The 21,971-nt window shown below is 33.7% G+C and overlaps 1 pseudogene; it reads right to left on the reverse strand.

Moving 5' to 3' along the window:
• Positions 1-10,416: 10,416 nt before the first annotated feature.
• On the reverse strand, positions 10,417-20,461 carry LOC120172670 (annotated as a pseudogene).
• Between the last annotated feature and the right edge of the window lie 1,510 nt (positions 20,462-21,971).

The following is a 21,971-nucleotide window of genomic DNA, read 5'->3' on the forward strand; positions in this document are numbered from 1 at the left end:
AAGATTTATTAGTAGTTAAAATTTATGTTGATGATATAATATTTGGTTCTACTAATGATGTTCTTTGCCAAGAATTTTCTAAGCTAATGCAAAGTGAATTCGAGATGAGCATGATGGGGGAGCTCTCATTTTTCTTGGGACTCCAAATCAAGCAAAGAAAAGATGACATCTTCATCAATCAAGCTAAGCACGTCAAAGATATGCTCAAGAAGTTTGGACTGGAAAATGGGAAGCCACATAACACTCCAATGAGCTCATCGACAAAGCTTGACATAGATGAAAGAGGTAAATGTGTGGATATTAAATTATATAGGTCAATGATTGGTTCTTTGCTTTATCTAACTGCAAGTAGACCGTACATTATGTTTAGCGTTTGCTTATGTACTAGATTTCAATCATGCCCTAAGTAATCACATTTACTAGCTGTTAGAGGATCTTTAGATACCTTAAGGACACTCCTAGTTTAGGACTTTGGTATCTTAAAGACTCTAGCTTTAACTTGCATGCCATTCCTGATGTGGTTATGGAGGATGCAAAATTAGATAGGGAAAGCACCTCCGATACTTGTCAATTCCTTGGAAATATGCTTATTTCTTGGTTTTCAAAGAAACAAAATTGTGTTGCATTATCTACCACTGAAGCGGAATACATTTCAGCAGTTAGTTGTTGTGCACAAGTTTTATGGATGAAACAACAACTTTTTGATTATGGAATTGAAGTAGGTACCATTCCTATCAAGTGTGACAATACTAGTGCTATTTGTCTCACTAAAAATCCCATCCAATACTCTAGAACTAAGCACATTGAAATAAGATATCACTTCATTAGAGACCATGTCACTAAGGAAGATGTAGTTCTAGAATTTGTTGATACTTTGCACTAATTAGCATATATCTTTACAAAACCTTTAGACAAGGAAAGATCTTGGACACTTAAGAGAGAATTAGGTTTAACTGACCTATCTTCACTTAGTGTTTAAAATAATTTTATCACTTTTAAGTATAAATGAAAAATGCTTATAATAATAATTTTTGATTGCATTCTTTGCTATTAGTTAGGGGGAGTTTATGTTGCTTGATGAAAATTAATTTTATGTTCAAAAGTAGTTTAAGGATTAATTTGATTGATTGAACATAATTAATTTCAATATATGAGTTGCCAATACCACTAGAGCCAATTATTTAGCATTTTGAGTGTTTAAAACAGATTTTTGACATTTTTGTGCTTCATGCATCGATACACCTAACAGTGCATGGATGCATCCTTGAATGTGCATCGATACACCATGAAGGTGCACCGATGCACGCCTTGAATGTGCATCGATGCACAAGGCCATGCATCGATGCATCTGTCAGGTTTTAGGTATTAAAACCCTATTTTCTCATTTTTTAAATGTCTAAACCTCAAAACACCTCGTCATTTGTCCCTATCTCATTCAAAAATCTCCTTTTGCTCAAAATCAATAAAATATTGTTGGAATCTTCGAGCTTTTCAACTTCTTATCCTGCTACTATCATTAAATCATGCAACACATCTTATTCCTCTCAAATCCGAATTTTCAAGGTATCTTTCTAAAAACTTCTATTTATATCTAATCTTAGGACTAGTTTTAATTAGTTCTATGATGAACATTTTATCGTCCATTGATTGTTTGATGATTACAAAACTAGATTTTACAACCAATTCATCAAAAACTCACAAATTTTCAAAGAAATTTTTTAATTTTCGAAAAAAATCAAAAATTTGAATTTAATTTTAAAATTTTATGTTTTTTGATTAATTATGTTGTTTTCATAAAAACTACACATATTATGATTTTTCAAAAATTATTTTCAAATAGTTTTCAAAACCTTGCTCATTAGGATTTGATTTAGAGAACCTTGAATTATTGAGGACTCAATTGAGTTTTGGGATTGATTAAATTGCATACATGTGTTTCAATTTGCATGTTATATTCCTTTTTCAGATTCCTAAACCATGTCTAATCCCAAACGCCCTAGAACTTCATCGAGTCATTCTCGTTCAAGCCAACCTCCTAATCTCGTTCCTCCCACCTATATCTCTATTAGGATCTTGTTTTAACATGCCTGAGCGTCGTAGAGACGAACTGTACTCTAGGTACCGAAATTCTTTTCAATCTTATAGAATCTGGAAGCGTATTCCTTCTTCAAGCTATGATATATATTGACTTTGAATACTTCCGATTCTTAAAGTTTGGAAGTTTTGATAAAATGTTTCAACTCAAACCTATCATTTATCAACAGTTAGTCCGCATTTTCTATTCCAATGCTATATGTATTCATAACGAAACTCAATGTGGGACTATAGCCATTAGATCCTATCTTTTAGGCCAATATATTAATATTGACACGAGACTATAACTTTCCGTTTTGGGTTAGATGATGATGGGTTATTTAATGAGAATGAAATGTGAATATCCCTATTTTCCAAATTCTAGTGTTAGTACTCTATGATCTCATCACGATCGTTTCTTCATTATGATTTCTTGGTGGTTTAGACCATCCGGAGGTAGGTACTCCACTCTACGTGCTAGAGATTATAGTGGATGTACTGTATTAAAAATAAGATCAAATAAATCTGCCCCACATTATTTTTAGTCAACTAGTGGACATCATAGACATTGTTCCTTCAAAACATGTCGAAACATTGATTTATGGATGACTTCTGAGTAACCTCTTTATCAAACTCGGTCTAGAGTCTCTCTCAGAAATCCTATCCCACTCCAAAATCAAATCAATCTTACTTCCTTGAAGAAAGCGGATTGGAAACAGATGAGGAAAACCGGTCTTTGGGTCTTTCGACCGGTAAGCAAACTCCGGGAGCGAGTTCTTCACGAGCTGCTCCTAGCTCTTCTCGTGCTCCTCCTCTTCCTCCGGCATCGGCTGCTGACGATGATCCTGAGTTTCAACAACTTATGCAAGATATCGTCGATCACGTTCCAGACGATGAGCCTGCACCGGAACCGGCATGACAAGAAGATCAAATGCCACCATATTTTTGATCCTTCTTGGAGTCGTTTGATCTGCGGTTTGCCTTCATGGAGTCTCAGATTACCGAGTTTCATCGGGAGATGCGTGAACGTATGGACGCGTTCACTCTTGAAGTTCGAGCTCATTATCCTCCTCTTCCCGATCCTCCGATGGAATGAATTTGTTTCCTTGTTGATTTCTTGGATTTTCACAGTTGTATTGATTTTGATGTTTCTGGATGTTTAAACTTGATGGTTGTTGGATGTTTTGAACTTATTTGTTGTTTTATGGATTTTTTGAACTTAATATTTATATATATTTGGTTTGAATTTTCATTATGATTTAATGTTTATTAATTTTATTTTTGCATCATTTACATACTAGTTACATTAGACCAATTATGTCATTTCACATTTGTTTATGAATATTGATTATGAAACTAATGGCTAATCTCTCTTTTGATTGTGATCTTAGCAGCTTAAGCTATATATATTTATAATCAATTGGCTATTTTTTTCAAAACTTGTTTAATCGGTTTTTGAGTCTTTTTGATTTAACAAAAAGGGGGAGAAATCGAAGTAATTAAGTTTTTTAAGGGAGAAGAAGTTTTTTTAAGGAGAAGTGTTAAAGTAAGGGGAAGTAATTTCAAACTTGGCTTTCAAAATTTATTTTCAAAGAAAATCTTAAAATTACTCAAGTTTTGTTATATCAAAAAGGGGGAGATTGTTGAAAACATTTTGATGTTTCGATATAATAAATAAGTTTAAATGAATTTTAAGATTTTACAAATGTTTTTTAAGTATATTCGATTCAATTCGAATATCAAATTATATTTCGAGTCTTTCAAAAATCAATTTTAAACCTTACTAAATATGTAAAATTATGTTTTATACTTAAACTATTTTTAAACAATTTTCACAAAGTATTTTGAACTGAAATCAAGCCTAAAATCAATTTTTAAGAGTGATGCACGATGAACCAATCCATGCACCGTGAACCAATCCATGCATGGATGCACCAATTAATTTTTCAAACATCGAATGCATTTGATGCATCGATGCGCTCAGGCTTTTTCAAAACATCGAATGCATTTTATGCATCGATGCACACTTGGTGCACCGATGCACTAAGTGTTCCAACGGTCAAAATATTTGAATTTTACATTGATGCACCGATGCACCATGGGTATGCATCGATGCACTGACGCTCCCAACTTAATTTAATTAATTGTTTTCACACTTAAACGGCTCTATTGACTCCACTAAGCATCTCCAACGTTCAGAATCATTTGAAGGTGTATTTAAATAAGCTTAGAAGCCATTGATAAAAAACAAGAAACAACAATCAACAAGAATCAAGAGAGAATCAAAGAGAAAGCATCAAACCTCAAGTTTGAGCATTTCAAGCCTATTTTTCATTCAATATTCATTTGCTTTCAGAACACTACTTGTACTCAATTGTATTCATTTTTTAGTGTTCTTTTCTTGTTCTAGAATTGTGTAAACAATCTACCTTGTGAGGATTTCCTTGTAAGTTTGTAAATTTGTAATCTTCTCTTTGAGAAAGAGTGTTCTCAAGAATTGGGGTATATTCTTGAGGGAGTTGTAAGGTTATCTCTTTGGCCTCAAAAGAAAGAACAAATTAGTGAATTTGTTGGAAAATCCTAGTGTGGATAGCTAAGGTAGTGGACATAGACTTTGATTGAGAAAGTCGAACACTCTAAATCGCTGTGCAATTACTTTTAATTTTCTGCAAAAGCTTCCACCAAAATTTTAATTGCCATTCACCCCCCTCTTGGTCGATTCCGTCAATCTATTAACTCAACACTTACTGCTTGAGAGGATGAGTTTTATTAAACTCTTAATGAATTCAAACCCAAGAGTTTGGGAGTTCCTAGTGATAAGGACATATAGAATGGGAGTTCCTAGTGAGAAGGACGTATTGATTCACTGAATTATGAGTTGAATATTTATTCTTAATGACTTCTTATCCAAAGTTTGGGTGGTTCATTTTAATGAACTTGAATAAAGTCACCATACCCTTTGTGAGGTTGAGCTATTATAAAAGCTCTTAATTATTTCATATCCCTGTTAAGGGTGGTTTATGTCGAGATAAATTTGATGAAATAACCTACGTAAGTGAGAAGGATTAGCCACCTTCTATGAAAACGTTGGGTCATTTTTCTAGTACACTTATTAGAATCCTGAGGAAAGAGGGATAAACATATATATATACACTTTTGTATATACTCTTTGTAGACACATCGAGGACTTTGGTGGATGAAGGGGTTAGTTATGTGTTATGAGTTTACCAACATCTTAGAAAGTTCAAGACTAGTTTAACTTATCTAAGAGAAGGATTGCTCATCATCACTATGTACTAGTTTCAGATACGTTCACTAGTGCTTAAGCAACTAATCTCGCTATTGCTCTTCTCGTGTTTTAACTTCATTGCTCTCATCTTACAAAAGAATTCTATCGCATTAGTGGGAATGTTGATAAAGCTCAAATTAGGTTATCCCACTAGTATTAGAAATATGCTAAATTAGGTTATCCCACTTATTTGCAAATATGCTCAAATGGTTATCCCACTAGTATTGGAAATGATTTTGCCTCACTATTTTAGCCTATAAATAGTGAGAATTTCATTCACTTTGAGATATCCCAAGCAAACATTTGCTTTGAACACTCCTCTCTTTTGGTGTTGTTTGAGTTGAGAGAAGCAATACCACCAAGTTCACTCCAGTTTTCGGGTGTACGAATTCTTGGAGAGCCGTGTTAACCTCGGGGGAACGGTCCGCCTACTACAGCGATTACACATCGGGGCGAATTCGTTTCTAAGGCAGTGGTTTTACCACGACTCGATTTTACCATAGATTCGGTTGTTTGGTTGGTGGGCTGTCTTTGTATATTATCGGCATCTCAGACGACAGGTGTAGCTTATTTGGTAGCAAGAAGCTCTGGATTAGGTAGCAATTTCATTGGCGTGCTGTGCTCTCCTTTTTTGGCCATGGATTAGGTAGCAAGAAGCTGATAAAATAAGCTCTGGTTTTGTCTTGTTTTTTTTTATGAGAAATGAGAAGAGGTTGAAGAAGAATGAGATGGTATATATGTTGAGGCACGAGGCCTTATCTTTATTTTCATTTTTATATTCGTTTTTTCGAAACCAATTTCTCATTTTTTTTTTCAAATATCTAGTCAGCAAAATTATTCTCCTCCAAACTTTAATTTATGATCATACCTCTTAATTAGTATTTTATTTAATTAACTAAATGGTGGCGGATTAACATCACTTGTTGAAAGAGACAAATATATCAAATAATTATTCCAAATTTACTTCTTTCTAAAGTTGATGATGATTTTAGCTTCAAAATATGAGATGTTTTCTTCTAACTTAAATGTTTAGTAACCATTTTTCGTTGCTTTTATAATTAGTAGAAAAATTGCTTTAATTAATGGAAATATATATATCTAAAACACAAGCAATAATTATATTCATGAATTTTATTTCCTTTTCCAGTAACCTTGTACTTATCGAATAATAAACTATTAATTATAAAACTCGATAAATTTAAATTCAAAAAAACTGAATAACTCTATAAAAAACTGGAAAAAAAATTAAATAGTTTTACGACATCAGCATGATATTACCGCTTGCAGTCACCCTTTTCGTCGTTTACTCTTTTCGTTCCATTTGGTGGTCTTTCATCTTCTTAGCATTTATTGTTTGAAACAAACCCTAATTCACTCTTAACCCTAAAAGGCAAATAAAAAAAGAATTAGGTTTCACTTGTTTCATTTTTCTACTTTTGTTGCCTTTTACTATAAATATATGAACACCCACTATGGGATGGAAATGTATTATATATATATAGTTTTTTCATTTTTTAATCAAAGCAAATAATTAATATAAATATTTTTAAATTATAATTTCTAAATTTCATATAAATTCAAGTAAGATCACTCATAAACTTTTCGGGCCAAATCTTATCCCAATTCGACAGATTTCGATCCGAACTATAAGGTCGGAATTTTTTGGGGAAAAAATCAATCTAGACTAAATTAGATAATTTTTCTGAAATATAAGATCAAGTCAGGTTGGTCAGGTTTTAGTAGTTGTGTATTTGATCATCATGTTATATTGGGGTTTTGGTCTATTGACAATATTGGTGGCGGTTGACGGTGGTAAGAAATTGAATTAGGATTTTTAGGAATTTTGAGTTTTTAATACTTTTTAATTTTTTTTTAAAATTAATGATTTTAATTTTTTTAAATTTAAATATATATATAAAGTGACTTGTGTCAGATAATAGTCTTTTTAACAATCATTAATGTTGAAACATTAATCACTTTAAAAGAAAAATACTTAAGACATGCAAATTTAACAAATATATATATAATTTCGACACTAATTTTAATTAACTAAAAACATAATATTCAAAGTTTTATATTGTATACATACTCATTAATATATAAAAATAGAGTGTCAAAATTTGTTATGATACTAGAGTTTTCTCCATTCTAAATTGAATTAATTTAATCGGTTGATTCAATTTGTTTTTGATTTAATCTCTATCTAAACTAATTTTGAACATGTGAAGAAAATCATATCATTATTAAAATGTTACAAATTTTATCCTCGAAACTCCCAGAAAATACTAAACATTGATGGAAGAGCATAAACATCGTTTGGCAATTGGCATGCTACATATTATAAAATAAAGAGAAAAGCATGTGAAAATCACGTGACCATTTTTTAAATTTTTGCGTTTGAATAGGTTTTTAAGTATTTATTATATAAATATAAAAAGTATTTAAATTATAAAAGAAAAAATATAAAAAAATATTTATGATAGTTATTATTTAAATTAAAAATATTTTAATTATTTTAAATTATTTAATATTTATTAATGTATAATATCGATTCATCTAAAATTTTCTTAAATATTTTAATCTGATATGATCTGTTTGAACCGTTTTTGTATTTTAAGAAATAAAATAAAGTGAAAATCGAAATATATATATTAGGGCTTCAATTCTCATTATTTTATTTAAGATCATTATTATATGCTTATCAACATGCGTATATTGAAAAAAGCAAAGACAGTTGTGGAGATTATTCAAATATTTGTAAAAGCACAAATCTGAGGAACAATGAAATCCCAAACCCTAAGTTTGCATGATGTTGCATGCCATCATTTCTTTGTTAATATTTGGTTCTCTTTTCATATTTATTAATCGTCGTTTGATTGATTTTTGGTGACCAAAATCCCTACGACAATAATAAATGAGGTGGACCAAAGTAAATGAGATTAATACAAATATTTAATAAGATTGTGATGCCTAAATGATTCGTACAATTTTATGAGTCATCCAAAATTTGACACCTTAAAAGTTGGTAAAATAATAAAATCAGTTCTTAATATTTGTTTAAATGGTTATTTTAAGTTTTACTTTTTAGACTATTTTATTTTTTAGTTAAAATAATCCATGTTAGATGAAAATTTTCAGTTGACTAGCAGTAGAGATGGACACATGATTCTATGCTAAGGAGAATTTAAAAATTTCAGGAGGAAGGCTGACCCCACTTCCGTGACTAGTAGTCAACCTATATTATTGATTTAATGTTTTCATATGTGTTTAATTAGTGATGTATACATGCAACATATCATGCTATCACCTTAGGTGATGACATACGTCAAGCTATCATTTTGGGGTGACATGATACATATTATGTCATAACTTTGGTAACACGATATCATCAATTTAATAACGTGGCAGATGATATATCATCACTTGAGTGACATGACATGTGATATGTCAGTAGTTAAGCATATGTTTTGATCATTAACCAATTAATATTTTTTATCCAACATGAATTATTTTTACCAAAATTAAAACATTAGGAACTAAAGTACTTCAAAGAAGAATAGAGACCAAAGTGACCATTTAAACAAATATTTAAGGACATTTTATCATTATACCATTTCTTTAAGGTACCAAGTTTTGAATGTAACGAGAGTAACTTTTTTGACGCATGCCGAATTAAATATTCGGTTCTACCTAACTTAATACGACCAACAACAATTACATCTTTTGATGAATATTTTAAGAATATAATATTTTTAAGTAATTGCAAAATGATTTCGAAAAGAATATATAAGAATATCAAAACAATACGAAAAACGAAATTATTAATGAATTAAACAATTGTGAGAATGAATTTTGGAGGTATATACATATATATCATTCCTCTTACAACAAAAGTACAAATGATACAAATCAATATATTTATTTTTAAATTTATAAATAATCAAACAAACTATCTTTAAAAAACATTTTTTTATTTTATGAGAAACGTGAAATTTTTTAAATGATATATATGTAACAGATTATGTTTTTAATTGAATCGAAAGATGTTTCGACTTATTATAATGTTGATATCCTAAAAATTTTAAAATTTCAAGTATAAAATTGTAGTCTAAATTTATTTTAATTTTAATTTTACTATGTTTGGATTCCATTTATTTTGTACCATTATACATTACAATAATTTATTCTAATTATGATTTTCTAAATTTATATTATTTATAATTTTGATTAAGTAAATACTGATACAATAAATAAACAAGGAATAAGGCATTACAATACTGTTGAAGACGACGAAAGAAGGGCAGGGAGGATGAGTTGGTCATGAATAATTGTTATATATATTAATTCAACCATTACACTTCATTTTTATTTTATATTGATCGTGCATGGTTTTTGAATGAATTTAAAATGTTTTAAATTTATATATTCTATCAAATTTATTTTAATTTAATAAATTCAATTTTTATTAACTTATTATTTTCCTCTCAAATTATTTAATTTTTTAAAAAATATTATACTACTTTGATGTTGGTTAACATTACTCTCAAAACCTTATATGACGTTAAATTTTATGAATAAACATTTTACTTTTCGTTTTGTGTGAGACATTGAGAGTTGGTAACATTTTCCCCATAGAATTTATTTTTCACTACACGTAGAGAATGCCTCTTTCATGTTTTCGGAGCATTAAGTTGGGTGTGTTTGATCGTCGACTAATTTTATCTTTGGGTTATCCATTTCACTACACATACTTCACAAGGCAGAAAGTCGAGCTTATTCAACCGTATAATTGATTAAATGATTTTATCAGTAATTACTTGTTTTAGGGTAAATTATAATTATACAACTGCTGCTTTGATACGATAGATTCGTTTAGTTTGAGAGTATCACACAAAAAACATGTAACAAGTACAACTCCAATAACAGAACCCAACAACCAAGTCCACAAAGAACAACATTAAGATATAGCAAAAATCAACAGAGTGAGTGATGGTGCTGTTAGCCACATACAAAGGGTACTGTAGTATTAATATTTCACCAATCACCACTTTTCAACTTACAGAACAACTAACAAGAGCCAGCATGCTTCACCACCAAAGGTTCCTTTTCTATACAGAATTTACATGTCGAACGAACCCAGACATGACACAGGAATTTACAACCGGTTAGGACGACGATGCTGTTCAGTTTTACAACTGAAGATGTTCTAGCAACCCAAAAGTCCCAGCTATGCCAACATTAATGGATGTCATTATAACAACTTGGTCTGATCTTCAGGAAGAAAAGCTACCTTCCAATGCTCTTAATATTGCAGCAGTATCGAATTTGAAGTTTCTGAAGCTCTTTCCAGGACCGGTGTCAGGCGGCTTAGCTTCGGATGGAAGCTTATTAGATTGGCTCTCTACATTCATTGAGTTACTTCCTATGGAAGTGTTCTTTGCTTCCAAATAGAACTCCTATGGAAGTGTTCTTGCTTTCCAAATAGAGACTCCTTAACAATTTGAAAAGCAACTCATCAAAAGAACTAAAACATGTCCATGATACCTGAATATTTAGAGGATGTTGTGCTAACAATTAACCGATCAAAATGCAAACTTATGGATAGGTTCATCAAAGTAATCTGAATCCAAGTAATAAGATTTAATATACAGTGAGTCGAATATGCAGTCGAACTCAAAGGTAGACTAAGATAAGCCAGAATGCAGAATCACAGAAGTTGATTTAATTAATGACAGAACTAAGCACCTAAAACGCAAACCAAACAAAAATATTTAAGGCTCAAATCAAGCTTCCCGTTTGTGTTTTTAGATTGTTTGGCTCAAACATCTTAAATAATATTGCTATTTTGACCAGATTATTTGTCCAAACTCAAAAACTTCAATGAGGCAGAAGTTAATGTGATTCACTTACGAGTTATAATACCATTCTTCTTTCCAACCAACCCACAGGTCACAGAAAAAAGAGAGAGAAAAAGTAGTTAAAAAGATCCAATACAAAGCTACTGCCGCAGGCTTCGGAGTAGATACGATAATTAACTTTCTGCTAATCACCCATAATCCCTCGAGTAACAGAAGCAGTGTTGGAGATAAAGAATAGATTTTATTGTTTTATTTTCTTGAACCATCTTCTTCATTTATAAGGTTCACATAAATCCTAATACTAATTCTCTTTCAAAATTAAGGAAAGGGGAAAACCTTTTAGTGGCAAATCTGGTCTTGGAGGTAGTGGGGACGGATGCTTTGAAATCCATGACTTCAGAGATCTGCATAAAGACAACATATGAGAATTTACCCACAATGTAAAAAACAATTGAAAATGAACATAATGTAATAACAAAATACTCACGCTAAGAAGGGAGCCACCATATAAAGCTTTAGGCCATGATCCCACGAGATATTACTTCATTAGTTGCTGGCTGAAGATCATCAAGCGGTGCCAAGCAATTTCCTGTAACAATGCCAAGCTGGCTGTCAACATTTTTGGTTTTTAAGAGATGCATTGTCCCAGATATCCTCTAAACCTCTCCACTTGCAAAGGCAGTTTTCTAAGGTCCTTTATTTTTCTTCATTTCCAAGAGGAAGCGAAAGACCAGGTAATGAGGTAATGCAAATGTCTGGCATCTATTGTTGACAGGTAATCATTACAACAGCGCAAACGGGGAGTTTCTTGACAATTGATCATTCTAAACACAAGTTAATTGGATATATGCTCTGAAGTTGTGAGGATAACAGCAACTAAATATAGAAGGTTTGCTTAAAATTAGACTTCTATCAGGCATTGATCTTATCAACAAAAGGAACACATACACTGATCTCCTTTTTCGTAAGTGGGGCAAAGGCTATATCATCCTTTACACCAGCAATTATGTAGAGCCGCACCCTCTGCTGGCCAAACTATTACTTCGATGTAGTCATCTTTGTTTAGGAGAGCTGAACATCGAAGCCTGTTTTCTTCTAAGACCTGTTTTATTGAATGTACATCAACAGTCATAGATAGAGAAAGAAAAGAGAGGTAAAAGAAGTCAATGACTAATTAGTAGTTATCTGGATTCCCTTATCACCAGAAACTGGATACATCTTTTAGTAGAGCAAATCAACTCTTTAGTTCTCTAAACAAGAAGGGAAGCATACAATGAATAAATTACATTTGATAATTTATATCCCTTGGCTCCATACCAAATGAAGTTCAATGACAGGTTTAATAAAGAGATCGCCAACAATGCTCCAGCTTTTATTTTACTATTGAGAGGTGAATGAACAGACACAAAAGCTAGTTAATAAATAATGTACATTCCACATTTCTTCTGCACTACATCATCTACAACTAGAGAGCAAGATCATTCTGAAGTAACCATTGGATCTATAGCCATCTGTAGAACTAGAGAGCAAGATCATTCTGAAGTAACTGTTGAATCTATAGCCATCTGCATTAGCTAGTACAGTTAATACTACTCTTGGAAGAGCTCATACAGGATAGATCATCTTGTGTGTGCAAAAGGTTAAACCATCTATCACAAGAAATACATTTCCAATCTGATTCTTTAGGATCAGTTTTGATCCTACACAAAATTAGTTAATAATAAAACCGAATCCACATAAAATAAGCTTACTTCTCGAATAGCACTGCATGGTCCTCCTCGTCTTTGTTCTTCTTTCCACGTGGGAAGCTCCAACTTGTCCCTTTCCATCCCTTCACTAGGATGCACTATTAAATGCAGGAAAAAAAACATAAAGACAATCTTAGAATGAAAGTACACTAATTAACATCAACAATATGGCAAACCTAGAAAATGTTATACAACTTGAACTCAATTGCAAATAATAGCTTTCCTTGAGTTCAATCAATTAGAAAACAATATTTGGGTGAAAACCCCAAGGAATACAGATGCACTAACAGAAAAATCTCTAATAAATTATCAAAAGATAGGAATTTTTTGGAAAGAATGAAGTGTAGTAGAGAGAGGGAGAGAGAACAAGAAACTTCTGCTCTTAAGCACAAATGCATGAATGTCCGTGCCTGATGTGTATTAAGTGTTAAAGTCGAGCACCATGAAGTCAACTTGTTAAACTTGCTAAAGAATGGGCATAAAAGTGGCATTAAGTAAAAAGACAAAACTAAAGAGGTCAAAGGACTTCTTGTTTTTATATAGCAAAAGGAAGAGACTCACCCGTTCATATGTTTCATCCAAAATAATTGCCCCAGTTACAGGAACTCGAACCTTGTAATCAGTGAAATCTTTAAGATATCATCTACATGAGCACGTAAGGCCTTAAAATCGCAGTTGTTAAACACTGGAACAAGTTAAGGAAATAGAGTTCTTTTATTTTCCAGAGAAGGAAATAGAGAATATAGACAGAGAAATAAAAAAACAGATCAAGCTAATAGCATGGTCTAGCAAACAGAAGCCTGAAGCTGCCATAATGATAGTCCTCCAACAGTAAAATCAGATGTCAATAAAAAGATCTAGACTTATGCTACAATTATAGCATAAACTCTAACCTTCAACTTGGAGCTTATTAGTATAAGCTCAACCTCAAGCTCCCTGTTACAAAATCCTAAAAGTAAAGATTAGATGAGGTGTCAGGGGCTTTTTTTGAAGGTAGGAATAGGGAGCAGAGAAGGGGAGGTTTTATCGGGAAAAGATAAAGTGGTCACAGATGATGGGCTTAATTCTTGCATGGAGAGGGAGAGGTGTTTGGGTCTAAGCAGGAAGCCCAAGAGTTATAGTAATGGGGATAATTCTACAGAATTATTTTTTGGTTTACAAGCTGATTGCGGTCAGCAGAAAGGGTCTGCTTCTTCGGGCCAGCGGCGTCCATTGGGAGGAGTGCTTCAGTTAGTAAAGCTGAGAGGGTTTTTATAGAATGTATGCTAGGGGAGGGAAGCTAAAAGTTGTAGTGGCAAGTGGTCCTGATTTTGTTACAGAAAAGGAGATCAGGGAGGTCGAAGCTTTAGAATGTTGGAATGTCTCTAAATGGGGTTAAATTTAAATGAGGCGAATCAGAGTTCTTGACCAAAGTGAGACCTTTGGTTAAGGGGAGAGGATTGATGGTTGTAGTAGGATGTTGGATTTATGGTGATAGTAAGATTTTGATGGTAGAGTGGTCTATAATGTGTTGGAATGTTAGGGGTTTGGTGGGTAGGAGGGTGAAAGCTAGAGCAATTAGAGGTTTGTGCAGGAGAAAAGCCAACAATTTTATTTTTACAAGAATCAAAATTGGAAGTTGTAAGTCCTTTGTTAGTAAGGAAAATGGGAGGTAATTTACTCGGTTCAGTAACAGTTCCTGCTGTAGGTTCTGCTGGTGGTTAATAACTTTGTGGAATCAAAAGGAATTTGTGATGAAGGAAGAAGTCTACACAGTAGATTTGTGGCAATAAAGGGGTCGTTGGAAGGAGTACCAGGTACTTGCTGTTTTATTAACGTATATGGTCCGAGTGTTGATGCAGAGAAGAGCAGTTTTTTAGGGATCTATCAACTTTTTTGGAGCATATTGATTGCCCAGTATGTTTAGGAGGAGATTACAATACAGTTTTGTCTCAAGAGGAGAAAGTTGGAGGAGCATGAATCCGGTTTTTATGAACAGTTTCAGAGATTTTGTTAGCCAGGCGAATTTGATTGATTTGCCGTTATTTGAAGGTCGTTTACGTGGTGTAACAATAGGGAAGTTCCACTTATGAGGTTGGATCGGTTTTTGGTAGATCAGACATATTTTTCTTCCTTTCCAAAATTAAGCCAGACTTTGCTTCTGAGGTCTGTCTCCGATCATAACATCATTTGGTTGGAGAACAAGGAATGTAATTGGGGATTGAAACCGTTTCGGTTGTTTAACTATATGTTGGAGGAAGATGGGTTTAGTGAGATGTTGAAAAAGGAGCTATTTAAGTCCGGCAAAGGGAGAATACGGAGTCCATTTCCAAAGTACTTAATCGGGTGAAGGATGTGGCAAGGAGGTGGTCGAGGAGGGATTATCTTCAGCTGCCAGGAAAATTAGAACGTTGGAAAGAGGAATCCAGAATATGGAAGTGGATTTGCAACAAGGATCTTCCATGGTGTCCATGAAAGCTATTGTTGAAGCAAGAGAGAATTATGGGAGCTACAAAAAAAAGAAATCGATTGGTTGCAAAAGTCGAGAATAAAGTGGAGATTGGAAGGAGATAAGAATACTAGATTTTTCCATCATTGTGCGGCAGTTAGAGGGAGGATAAATTGTATTAAATCTCTCAAGTTGACAATGTAGTCACCGAAGATCCCAGTGTTATTAAAGCCTCTGTGGTGGAGTTCTTCAAGGGGTTGTTCAATCAAAGGAATACTTTGGAGGTTGAGGATTTAAATCTGGAATTTCTTAGATTCGGAAGGACAGTGTCTAGCTTTGGAGAAGCCATTTTCGGAAGAGGAAGTATGGGATGTTATGTTCATTCGGATAGCAACAAAGCTCCGGTCCGGATGGTCTAAATTTAGGTTTCTTTAAGAAATTCTGGACCTTTTTGAAAGATGATGTCATGTTGTTTTTCAAAGATTTCTATGGGGGGATGGAGTGGGATTCGGAGGTAAACCATTCCTTATATCTCTCATTCCCAAGAAAGCCAATCCGGAGGGGTTGGAAGATTTTAGGCCAATTTGTTTAGTCGGTGGGTTATATAAAATCTTATCTAAGGTTTTAGCTAGGAGATTGAGTTTGTGCATTGACGATATTATAAGCCCGTCTCAATTTGCCTTCATGCGGGAAGGAACATATTGGACTGCTCATTCATAGCAAATGAAAGCATCGACTTTTGGAGGAAGAAAGGGTTGAAGGGAGTAGTCTTCAAAGTGGACTTCAAGAGAGCCTACGATTCGGTGGATTGGGACATTTGCTGAAAATAATGAGCAAAATGGGGTTTGGTGATAAGTGGAGGTCATGGATGCAGCAATGTATGTCTTCAGCATCCATTTCAATGCTAGTCAATGGGTCACCTACAGAGAAATTTCACATAACGAGGGGATTGAGACAGGGCTGTTCGTTATCTCCTTTGTTGTTTAATTTGGTCGGTGAGTTACTGCATTTGTTGCTTACTAAAGCAGTCGACATGGGACTGTTTTCAGGCTTTGATTTAGGTGTTCAAGATAGGGCCTTTAAGCTTTTGCACTTGCAATTTGCGGATGACCTCATAATTTTCAGTAAAGGCTCTATTCGGGATTTGAGGAATGTTAGAAGAGTATTATTAATTTATGAGTTATTAGTGGGGCTGAAGCTTAATCTAGCTAAGAGCAGAATTTATGGTATTAATGAGAATGAGGTGTTAGAGACTTGGTCTAATGATATTGGTTGTTCGGTAGGATATCTCCCTTTTGAGTATCTAGGCTTACCCTTGGGGTTCAAGAGGAATTCGGCTGCTATGTGGGATCCAATAGTGAAGAGATTTCATGCGAAGTTGAGTGGTTGGATGTCTAATTCTCTGTCGCTTGCAGGAAGAGTAGTGTTGGTTAAATCAGTGTTGTGCTCGCTCCAGGTTTATTTTCTTTCCATTTTCAAAATTCTAGTTTCTGTTCTTCAGAAATTAAATTCCATAATGGCTTCTTTTCTGTGGGGGGGGTACGGAGGGTAAAAAGAATATCCACTGTTAAGTTGAAATTCGGTTAGTAAACCAAAAAGATTAGGGGATCTAGGGGTCCCGAATTTATCAGTCTTGAATCGAGCTTTACTGGGGAAATGGGTATGGAAGTTTGCAGCAGAGAAAGAGTCCCGATGGAAAAGGGTGGTATGTGGTGTTTATGACTTGGACCCAAAGTGCATAATGATGGGGAACTCCTGGCCAGTCCGTGCATCATGGATTTGGAGAGGTGTGGTTAAAAATTTCTTCTCCGATGATGGTTTTGGGGATTGTCTTAGGAAGAATATGCGGTTGAAGACTGGGAAGGGGAATTCTGTTCAGTTCTGGAATGATGTGTGTTGGGAGAAGTACCGCTGAATATTCAGTTTCCCAGACTCTATGTTCTTTCGAGTAACAAATCGGGTAAAGTAATGGAGTTTAGGGTGAACAATGGGGCTGGCTGGGTGTGGGACATTCAAATGAGGCGAAATTTGTCGGATTGGGAGGTTGATTAGTGGTTGCAGTTGATGGCTATGTTGAATAATATTTCTTTATCTCCATGTGAAGAAGACTGTTGGATCTGGTCAGGGAATGGAGAGGGTTGTTTTTCAGCTAAATCTTGTATCAACATTTTCTATGATCAAGATGGTAGTGAGTAGAAGAGGGTGACCTGGGAGAGGCATATTTGGGTTGGGATTGCTCCTCCACGGGTGAAGACATTTGTTTGGCAAGCTGCTCATCAGAGAATAGCGATTAAGGAGGAACTACTGAAGAGAGGTGTGGTTGGGATAGATGATCCTCTATGTTCTTTGTGTGGTAGGGAAATGGAATCAGTTACGCATCTCTTTTTGCATTGTGAGGTAGTTTGGGGTCTGTGGTCTAAATTTTTGAATATTTGGGATTTGTCCTTTGTGATTCCAAATGACATCATGGATTTTTTGAATTTGTGGGATGATTTACTCCCGAACTCAGTGATCTGGAAGTTTATTCCAAGGGCGTTGATGTGGTCAGTATGGAAAGGAACGAGATCATTTTTCAGAAAGTAAAGATGGATAGGGTGAGATTGTTTTTTATTGTTCGTTTTAGAATAGCTTCCTGGTTTTGCAAAGTTTAAGGAGGTGCATGTCCCTTTAGACTCACTTGTGGGTGATTTAAAACTTGCTGATTTAGTGGGAAGACAGGGAAATGGTAATCCACATTCAATCTGTTGGGTCCCTCCTCTAGATGGGTTCTTAAAGCTAAATGTTGATGGAGCGATGACAAAGGGCTGGGATAAGGGAGGTATTGGCGGTCTGATTCGGGACAGCAAGGGCATGTTGATTAAATGGTTTTCAGAAAGAGTTGGGGGTGGTCCTCCTATCTTGGCAGAATTATTGGCGATTAAGAGGGGGTTATGTCTCTTGGCAGATTTCAGTTCTGTTCTGAATAAGAGGAGTATTCTTGAATCAGATTCAAGCAATGCTCTGAAGTGGATAAAGAATCCGGGGTTATGCACTCCTATGTTTCATTTATTGGTGAAGGATATAGTCTCTCTTATAGCAAGGAAGGATATCATTATTAGGCATATCTTGAGGGTTGCAAATTGGGAAGCTGATAAATTAGCTAAAGATGGGATAGGGTGATGTTTTGGTTACTGTTTGTTTGTGTTGATGTGTAGGAATTTGTTCTGTGTTTAGCTGTGGTTTTTAAGTTTTATGTAATCCATGAGGATGATAGCAGATTGTGAGGGTTTGCTTATGATGTACTAAAGTTTTCATCTATAAATTTCTAGGTACTCTTTTCCTCCTTATTTGTCCTTCATGTTACTTGTATAACATGGAGGGTGCAAAAGGGGTTTTTAATGAGGCCTATTTTCTATAAAAAAAAAGAAGAAGATATTTGTAATCATTACATAAACTAGGGGAGTATATCACATATAATAACTGCAATGCTATGGACCAATCCAAATTTTTGCCTGTGTAGAGCTCACAAAAATATTATGTGGAACCCATTCTTTTAAGTGGTGGACGCTAGTGCTAGCAACACATTATACAACAGAAAAGAGGCATCAGATATAGGATACATAGAGAGGTGAACTCCTTCAGACTCAGTGACTTCAGCGACGGATTTTTTTCCACTGTATTATCTTCATAGAACCAGTGTGCATACTCCACAAGGAAAAGAATTCTCTCAAATGACTGCTGATCCTCTTTCGGCACATTTAAAACAAAACGACTGCACAACAATTATTGGCACTAAGCTTTACATAAAATCATAAGGGAAAAAGTGTAAACTAGAAAGGATCAAGAGAGAAAGAGAGACTAATTCCATAATCATGGCAGTGATTTTAATGCCATGATGATACTCATTCAATAAAAAAATTATGGTAGTAAAAGCATACAAACAAACTATCAGCCAATAATTGGATCATACCAGTGAAACATAAGAAATAAATCTCCTAGCAAGAAAACCAAGTGTTTTTCTGGTTTGATGAGAATAAATCCAGTGAAAAACTGGTATACAACTTGGCAAAGAATAATTAGTAGGAAAAATTCTATTGTGTAATTGTGTTATACTTGGACAGATGATATACCTGAAACACAATCTCACATCCAAACATTCTTGAGCTTAAACCTTACACTTAACTGATTAGCCCTGCATAAAGGCTACAACTACTTGAAGAAAAGGAATTATTTTGACTCAATCTTCCCTTAAAATCTATATTCTAAAGAACGCACACAACAGTTTTTTCAACCCTTGTGCATGGTTCAGGAGATAGGAACTGATTATATAGATCGCTGTAGTTCCACAAAATAATTTATTCATCTTTTATTAAATAACTGATTTTGTATATAGCTAGAGTGACCCTCGATTAGCAACTACTAATTTGTTAAGAGAATACAATGTACTCAACAGATAATGAAGAGGACCATGCTTCCAAATCATAACAAGAGCTACATCACTTCAATTAAAAATTCCCGATAGCAAAATGTGCAATAAAACTAGGTTTATTTCGCATAATAAGTCCATTCCCCACCACTAGTCACAGTAAGCACCTTCGAAACAGACAATTTCAAACAAGGAACATAAAAACTCATGTGCTAATAAACCTAACTTAACAATTAAACATCTTAATTCAGCTACTTCTTCTATAACCAAAAGAAAACCTAAACTACTCAAAATAAACCAAAAACACAAAGAACATTGGAAATTTCACACCGAATTCTCAGGAAAAACAAAAGTGAAACCTGCAAAGATCGTCAAGGAGCTCTTGAGGAGGAAGACCGTTCTTTAATGGAGCACTCGAAGACCGATGAAGACCAGACATAGCTCTTTGCTAGTTTGGGAAAGGAAAAAAAGGAGAAAAATAAAACTACCAAAACCCTAAACCTAACTAATTTTAGAGAAAGATCCAGAAGATACTAGAAGAAGTCCAAATATGACCGTGGTTTTCTTGGTTTTCTAAGTTTATCGGAGATGGAAAAGGTAGAAAGAGAGGTCCCGCCGGCCGCCGGGATCTCAAGGGAATGGTGTGGTGATCCGAAAATAAACCGTTTCTCTGCCTGCCTCTCTTGAAAATGAGTGACCTTTCTTGTGGATATCGGGTATTTATATGACCCGTTTTGGATGTTGATGAACCGGGTTTAAATTACGGGTGGAAGATGAAGCGGGTTGGAATTTGGATATTACATAGGCATGTTGCCTCAACTTTTATCAAATGACTTGGTCTTTTCCTTTTGAGGCATTTTGTCCTTATTTTAGGAGAAGACTTTTAACATGACCAAATAATCATCCTTTTTTTTTTACTTTTTAATATTTTAACTCTTAATGATTCATTCTAGAGAAAAAAAAATGCTCTTTAGATTGTTAATAATTTATTGACTAATAATTTTTATCTATAGAGAGGTCTTTTTACTTAAAAATGAAATGTTATAAACCAAAATACTTTAAAAAATAAATGTTAAAGTAATTATTCAATCAAACATTAGGAGATTTTGTTGATATTTTGCCTATTATATAATAGGATAAGACACACAATTCTTCGCTGAACATTATAATTTCTCATATTTTACTTATTATACTTTTAATTTTTTTAATTTACTCACTGAACTTTCGAATTGCTCATGTTTTGATCACTCTGAATTTTTTATTATTATTTTCATATGACGTGATATTATTATTATAATTTAATATAAAAATATTTAAAATAAAAAAAAATAGCAAAGGGACCATCCACTATTTATTGGTGCTAAATGTCACCGTCAGTCTTTGTCGACCACCATAGATGTTGGTCGTTTGGTTTCAACTTTCATTGGTCAGTTCACCTCGACCCCCTGAGTCCGAATATGTTGATTGCTTCACTAGAAAATATTCTAAAACCCATGAATTTCGACTGAAACATTTCGTCTTCGTTATTTTCAATCTCCAATTTGTGGACTTCAAAGTAAGTTTCGACAAAATAGAAGTCAAATTTAGACTCATGGTGTCAATGCGAAGCGACTCACGAAATTTGGGACCGAAAAACCACCATTTACGATGATCAACGATAGTCGATAATGACGTTCAACACCTATGAACAAGGACAACCACCTTCTGTTTTATTTATATTTTAAATAATTTTTTATTTAATAATAATAAAATATCATGTCATACGAAAATAATTCAGACTGATCAAAACAATAATAATTCAAAATTTTAGTGAGTAAATTAGAAAAATTGAAAGTACGGTGAGTAAAATAACAGAGTAAAATTTAGCATGAAATGGGGGTAATTTACCCTATATAATAGGATTAACTATTAGATTTGTCAATTTTCTTTCATGTTTATACAATTTTGTTCAACAAATTTAAATTATTAATTTTCAGCACTTACATATGGATTAATTAATTACCAATTAATTTTAATTATTAATTTTTATATTTTGTCTATAAACCGTTAAATTTTATTAGTTTGTCAACATGATAATGTTAATTGAGAGGAATTAAATTTTAATTTGATCATAAACTTTAAATATAATATTAATTTAACACTGAATTTTAAAATAAATATTATTTTATTT

Source organism: Hibiscus syriacus, unplaced genomic scaffold (assembly GCF_006381635.1).
Source record: "Hibiscus syriacus cultivar Baekdansim isolate YM2019G1 unplaced genomic scaffold, ASM638163v2 tig00111877_pilon, whole genome shotgun sequence".
In the NCBI taxonomy this organism is placed as follows: domain Eukaryota; kingdom Viridiplantae; phylum Streptophyta; class Magnoliopsida; order Malvales; family Malvaceae; genus Hibiscus; species Hibiscus syriacus.